The following is a 7377-nucleotide window of genomic DNA, read 5'->3' on the forward strand; positions in this document are numbered from 1 at the left end:
CCTCTCGCTCTCACAAACCCCCTGGAGAGGTTAGGGACACGGCACGGACCCTTTGAAAATCGAATCGAATTGAAGTAAAAATAAAAGAATGACGGTAATGTGTTTTCCTAAAGAGACATTGGAGGAGTGGAGGGATGGAGAGGGGGAGGAGGAGGAGAGGGAAGAGGGAAAGGTGGAAGAGGAGGAGGATGGGTGGAAGGAATGGTGGGAAGGAAGGGAATAGGAAGGGAAGGAGGTGGAAGGGAAGTGGAAAAGGAAATGAAGGAAAGATAGAAGGGAAGGTGGAGGTGGAGATGATAGGGGAGGTGGAAGAGATGAAAAAGGGAAAGGAAGGAGGAGAAGGAAGGGGAAGGAAGGTCAAGGGAAGAGAAAAAGGTGTTGAGTGAAAGAGTGTTTGATCTAATGATAATAGGATTTGAGTTGTGTAAGGGAGGAGGAGGAGGAAGAGGAGGAGGAGGAGGAGGAGGAGGAGGAGGAGGAGGAGGAGGAGGAGGAGGAGGAGGAGGAGGAGGAGGAGGAGGAAATGACGAAATAAAGATAATAAAACAAAAGAAACGATCAAGTAACAAAAATAAAAGTGGAATCAATAACTAAAAAAAAAAAAAAAAAAAAAAAAAAAAAAAAAAAGGAACGACCAAGAAGGAATGCGAGGCCAAGACAGAAAGAGAGCGAAGAAATTGAAGGAGGAGAAGACGAAGAAAGGAGGAGGAGGAGGAGGAGGAGGAGTTAGCGGTCACTGCTTGCCCTCAAAGAAGCTCAGATTTCCCAACTTTTGCCTTTGAAACAAGATAGAATAAAAATGTGTCAAATTTCTCCTCCCACGTGATGGAAGGAGGGAAGAGAAGAGGTGAGAGGGAGGAGGAGGAGGAGGAGGATGAAAGGGAGGAGGGATGCTAGAGAAGAAAGGAAGAATAGGAGGAAGAGGAGTAGAGTTTGAATTGCGTGGAGATTGAAAAAGGAGGAGGAGGAGGAGGAGGAGGAGGAGGAGGAGGAGGAGGAGGAGGAGGAGGAGGAGGAGGAGGAGGAGGACCGCGGGTAAAAAGATAATTCTCAGTCGGTAAAATATTTGCTCTGCGCGAAAAGTTTCATAAAATCGCCAAATTAATAAAAAGAAAGAGAAGGAAAGTCTAAAACAATTGAAAGTAAAGAAGTTGGAAATATTGCAGAGGGAAAATTACCATGGCATTATTTAATTCCGCCTGACGTAAACAGTTCTCAAAGCAGGCTCTCTCTCTCTCTCTCTCTCTCTCTCTCTCTCTCTCTCTCTCTCTCTCTCTTTAAGTTAGTATTTCGTCCAAATTTATCATGCTCCTCTTGGTTCTCTTGCCTAAGACAGTTTAGGCTCAGCTGATGGAGCGGTGCAGTCGCGTCACACACACACGCACACACACACACTCACACACACACACACACACACACTGGTAGACAGACAAAACACTCAATGATATATAGGTAGTCTTGGTGGTGGTGGTGGTGGTGGTAGTGTAGTGCGTAACCCGCTGCCCTAAAACGATTATCCTAGTGTTGTGGTGACGGCGGTGGTAGCGGTACTTGGTGTAGTGATGGTGGTGGTAGCAGTTGTAACTGGTGACTTCAAATACATACTAAAATAAATAAATGAGTAAATAAATAAATGAATAAAAAAAAAGGAAGAAAATATATCAGATGTCCCGCTGTGGTGCTTTTAATACGTGTTATGCTTGTGGTGGTGGTGGTGGTACAGGACAGAACAGCAAGTCAGCCACAAACCACCCCCACCCCCACCCCCACCCCTACCACCACCACCACCACCACCACCACCACCACCACCACCACCCTGCCGTGGCGCCGCCAATATTTACGACACAATTACAAATGATTAAAACTGCCAATAGGATTTGCCGGACACTGCACCGCCGAGCACGATTCAGAATAAAACTTGCCGCTGATCACCCGACGCCCGCGCCAGGCCGTCTCTCACGCCGCGCCACCCGCAATTCACGCGCCGATGAAAGACGAGTGCGCACCGAAAAGTGTCTCGCGCCGGGCTTGTTCGCGGCGACCCGCACCAAGGAAGGGGGCGAGAAAAACAAGGAAAAGAATACTTCCTTCACCCATGGCTGTGTGAACTGTGCTTAGGGAATGAATTATGTATATTAGCCATATATACTCTCTCTCTCTCTCTCTCTCTCTCTCTCTCTCTCTCTCTCTCTCTCTCTCTCTCTCTCACTCTGTGCCTCACTAAATCTCCACATTTTCGGCTCCATATAATCCATTACTGTAATATCTCAACATTTATCTCATCTCCCAGGAACCTAGTCTCTCTCTCTCTCTCTCTCTCTCTCTCTCTCTCTCTCTCTCTCTCTCTCTCTCTCTCTCTCTCTCTCTCAATTATCTTTTCCTTGACCTCCCTACCGTTAACCTAGCTTTTACCCCCTTCCCCATAACTCCCCCTCATCACCTCCCCCTTCCCTCCCCACCTCCCCGACAGACACATGGGTTGTCGGGAAGGTAGCGGGATTCTATCGGTTAGACGCGCAAGGGGAACAAGAAACAATGGTCGACCCCCTCCTCGGTATCAGCAGGGGGCGAGATAACGGGGAGGGGAGGGGGGTGAGTGGTAGAGGGGGTGTAGATGGGATGCGCTGGGCAAGAGGGGGGAGATGAGGGAGATGGGAGAGTGTAGCGGCAGGGGTCTGGAATGATGGCAGGGAAGAGGTGCAAGGAATGGCAGGGTGGAGATGGGGGTAGGTATGGTGAAGTATGGCAGGGTATGGTGTGATTCTCAAGACATATCGGCCTGAGTGCAAATAGGCCTCAGGACGTTTGGTGCTCGAGACACTTGGTATCCAAACTACTTGGTACCCAAACCACTTGGTACCCAAAATGTCTCTGGACTACAGGGTTCTTGAAGGCAGCAAGTGGATCCACACACACTAATATAATGTTCACCAGCCATCTACAACTCAACCATATCCACTCATCCACTCAACCACTTCCCCAATCCACTGACTCCCACTGATCCATCCATTGATCCACCTACCCATCCACGCAACCATTCACCCTCTCATCCACCTACCCACCCAGTGACCAGTCCATCTAAACCCATCTACCCACACACCTACCTACAACCCATTCATCCATCCATCCATCCATCCGATCATTCATTCATCCTTCCATCCACATACAAATCCATCTACTCGTCCATTTATCCACTAATCATTGCTTCTACCTATCCACACGCCCCTCCACACACACACACACACACACACACACACTGACAGGAATCATCTTAAACCCATCTTCCTCTACCATTTCCTTTCATTTTTCATTCAAGCAGCACGTAAGCACCGTTCCCTTAATCTTTATACCTCTCAAACACAAAACACAGATAAACAACACATACAGAGAGAGACACCTCCACTAACACCAAGCCAGGTTCACCCCGCACCAGGCCGGCCTAAGCCAGTGTAGCGGCTTTGGCTTAATCTTCCCTACACATGACCTTCCCTCCCTACAAAAAGTGGCACAGGTGACAGAGATGAGTGGCGGGGGTTGTGGGGTGTCTTTGTCCTGCAGCACACTCATATAGGGGCATGATGAATGGCCGGCCAGGTGGAGGCGTTAGCGAGGGAGGGAGGGGGAGTGGAGAGTTGGTAAGGAAGAAAGGAGAAGGAGAGGGGAGTGAAGGGAGGGGAGGGAACAAATAAGTGTTGGGAAAGAAAAAGGGAGGGAATGAGGAAGGATGGAGGAAAGAAATAGAGAAGAGAAGGAGGGAAGGAAGATACAGTTGGGGAAAGGAGGGAGAAGGAGAGAAGTGTTTTAGAGATATATATAAAAAAAAAAAGAAAGAAAAGGGGGAAGAAGGAGTCAGGGAAGAAAGAAAAGTTAGTGAATAAGAAAAGGAGGAGAAAGAGGAGAGGAAAGGAAGGAGAGAAATAGGAAATGTAGGAATAAAAGGAACAGAGAAGATAACAAGTAGGACAGAAGAGGAAGGAAAGGTGAGGGGAGCGAGCAAATTGGAGAGAGAGAGAGAGAGAGAGAGAGAGAGAGAGAGAGAGAGAGAGAGAGAGAGAGAGAGAGAGAGAGAGAGAGAGAGAGAGAGAGAGAGAGAGGCTTATCTGTTAGTGGTGTGTAGCGTCTGTCAGGAAGAGTGCGAGGGAGGGAAAGGAAGGGAGGGAGAGGGAGAGACACAGGAGCTTGAGGGAGAGGAGGGAGGGGAAAATGGAGCTGTAGAATAAAGATTACACGCTTGTAGGCGAGAGCCGCGAGAGAGAGGGAGGTGAAGTGAGGCGTGAAGGGGAGTGAAGGAAGGGAAAACACGGCGCACTGGGAATAATTGAAAGAAAGGAGGAGCAGGTGGAGGAGGCGAGGAGAAATGGAAAAAATGAAGTGGATAAAGGTAAGAAATATGAGAGAAACAGGAAAATTAACATGGAGAAAAGATGATGCGGAGAATTACTAAAGATAAGAAGTAAAAAACAGAGGAGGAGGAGGAGAAGAAAAATAGGAATAGGAATAAAAGACGGAAAACACGGGAGGAGGAGGAGGAGGAGGAGGAGGAGGAGGAGGAGGAGGAGGAGGAGGAGGAGGAGGAGGAGGAGGAGGAGGAGACACAAAGACAATGGAGTGGATGAAGATAAGAAATATGAGAGATGGAATAATTAACATGAAGAAAAGATGATGGAGAGAATAAATTAGGATAAGGGAATAGAAAATGCAAGTGAAATTAAGAGAAAATAAAGAAGAAAATATGAAGAGAAAGTAAAGCAAACTACAGAATGTCAAAAGTCGCACAGGGGTCATCTAACTAATAGTGTGTGTGTGTGTGTGTGTGTGTGTGTGTGTGTGTGTGTGTGTGTGTGTGTGTGTGTGTGTGTGTGTGTGTGTGTGTGTGTGTGTGTGTGTGTGTGTGTGTGTGTGTATAGCCGTGACGTGAACGCCCTCTCTCATATCGCCATTACCTTAATTAATTGTCCCCAACACAGGTAATGCAAAGGTGACAGAGGCAACACACACAGCTGACTTGTGACAGCGGACAGGTGTGACTTACTTAACGAGGCCCAGGTGGCAGGTTTGTTTGGGTTAAGTTAGTTTTACGTCTGGATTGGGTTAGTTATGTTTGGCTAGGTTAGGTTAGGTTAGGTTTGGTTAGGCTGCTAGTTAGGTTATGATAGGATAGGACTGGATAGGTTAGGTTAGGTTTCGTTAGGTTAGGTTGGGTTCCGTTAGGTTAAGCTAGGTTAGGTTAGGTTAGGTTAGGTTAAGTTTCGTTAGGTTAGGTTAGGTTTCGTTAGGTTAGGTTAGGTTAGGTTAGGTTATGTTATGATAGGATAGGACTGGATAGGTTAGATTTCGTTAGGTTAGGTTACTTTACGGTGCAGGTGACAAGATACAGGCAAGTTAACAAGGTACAAGTAAGTTAGGTATGTACAGGCAAAACTTAAACATTTCACGAAAAATAAAGAAGGAAATTCACTTTTCTTCCCTTTTTTTACACATTTTTTCGGAGGAGGAACGAGTAATATGCGTAATTCTCCGTCTAATTTCTCTTTTTACTGCCTTTTTTACGACCCCCATCAGGCCACCTATTACACAAAGGGGGAGGGGATTAATGGGGGGCAGCTGGAAGGGGGCATGGAGACGGAGGTGTGTGGAGGGGGGACGCGCGTGCTGTCCACATCCCACGCCCCCTTGACATGTAAGTTAATGGAATATATAGTTAATGGAGGTAATGGAAGGTCACGGGGTTTTGTCTCCTTTATAGAGCGAGGGAAGTGACAGGGGAGGGGAGTGACGGGGAAAGTGACGGGGGCTTGACTCGCTAAAGTGTAAATAGTGTGACGGATGGCGGGTGGAAGGTACTGGTGGCTGAAGTGTGAATGAAAACTGTGAAGGTGACGAGTTATGATGGTGGTGGTGACAGACATTCATAGCGGTGGTGGTGGTGGTGGTGGTGATGGTGATGGTGGTGGTTACAGTGACGGGCGACGATCGAAAACAAAAGAGAGAGAGAGAGAGAGAGAGAGAGAGAGAGAGAGAGAGAGAGAGAGAGAGAGAGAGAGAGAGAGAGAGAGAGAGAGAGAGAGAAAGCGTATAGACAATATTCCAAATTTTATTGTTTCCATAATTTTTAAGTCACTCCCTCTAAAATTTTCACCCAAAAAACCACATAAATACTTTCTTCCTCGCACTGTTGCAAGAATTTTCACCTCCTCGCTAAAATCTTCCTTCCTCCCTCCCTCCTCCTCCTCCTCCTCCCCCCTCTTACTGCTGCTCCTCCTCTGCCTCCCGCAAATTCAATTAAAGAGCAACTTGCCAGCTAATTGTCGCTAATTCATTTGTGTCTTGGTGTCTGTCTGTAGCTGTGAAGTGTTGGCGTGTGGTGGTGGTGGTAATGGTGGTTGTGGTTGTTGTATTTGTTATTGTTGTTGTTGTTGTTGTGGTGGTGGTGGTGGTGATTGTGGTGGTGGTCATGTTAGGATTTTTCATTTGTTTATTTATCAAAGTTGTGTTACGAATTTGTTGTATTTTGAGGCCATTTCTTCCTGTGGACTTCCCGATTCCCTGAAGGTGGCAATTGATGTATTTTTAATTTATTTCTTCTGTTTCTCCTGAGTCTTCGCTTTTCTCAGTAATCTTCTTGTGCTGTTCGCCATTCATTATTTACTTCCATTTTCTATTCTTCTTGTACTTTCTTTTTCTTTATATTTTCTTCATGCATTTATTTTTTTTCATGATTTTTTTTGTCTTTTCTCTTCTTCCTTCTTTTAATATTAATTTTTTTCTCTTTCTTTTCTCACAATCTTTGCAGCTTCCTGTCTTTTCTGTGCTTTCCTTTTTCTTTCCTTCTCTCCACGTATTTTGTTAATATTTTTACATTTACTTTTCTCTCCCTCACCTTTTCTTATCTTTCTTCTTCCTTCCCCCGTTTTCAGAATTTTCCGTTTCTTTTGTGCTACATTTTTCTTCCTTCTTTTCTTACAATACCTACAATTTTCTCTTTCCTCTGTGCTTCATTTTTTCTTTCCTTCTTTTCACGTCTTTTCTTCGTCTTTTTTCCTCTTGTGATCACACTGCATCTTGTTCTCGTCTTCATCTTGCCTCTGTATTCTATTTCATTCTTTCTTTTCCTTGCGCTCTTTTTTTGTATTCTATTTTCCTTCTTGTCTTCTTATCTTGTTCTCTTACTCCATTTTATTACCTAAGTTATCTCCTCAATGCTTTCTTTTCATTCTATTTTATTTTCTTACATTTTTTTCTTCTTCCTCGTTCATATTACATCTTGACGCCTTTATCATCTCCCTACGTTCACATTCCATTTATTTTCCGTCTTTATCTCCTTCGTTTATTTATTTTCGTCTTCATCTTATCCTCATGTCTGTCCTGTGGGTTTTT

Source organism: Scylla paramamosain, chromosome 26 (genome assembly GCF_035594125.1).
Source record: "Scylla paramamosain isolate STU-SP2022 chromosome 26, ASM3559412v1, whole genome shotgun sequence".
Classification (NCBI taxonomy): domain Eukaryota; kingdom Metazoa; phylum Arthropoda; class Malacostraca; order Decapoda; family Portunidae; genus Scylla; species Scylla paramamosain.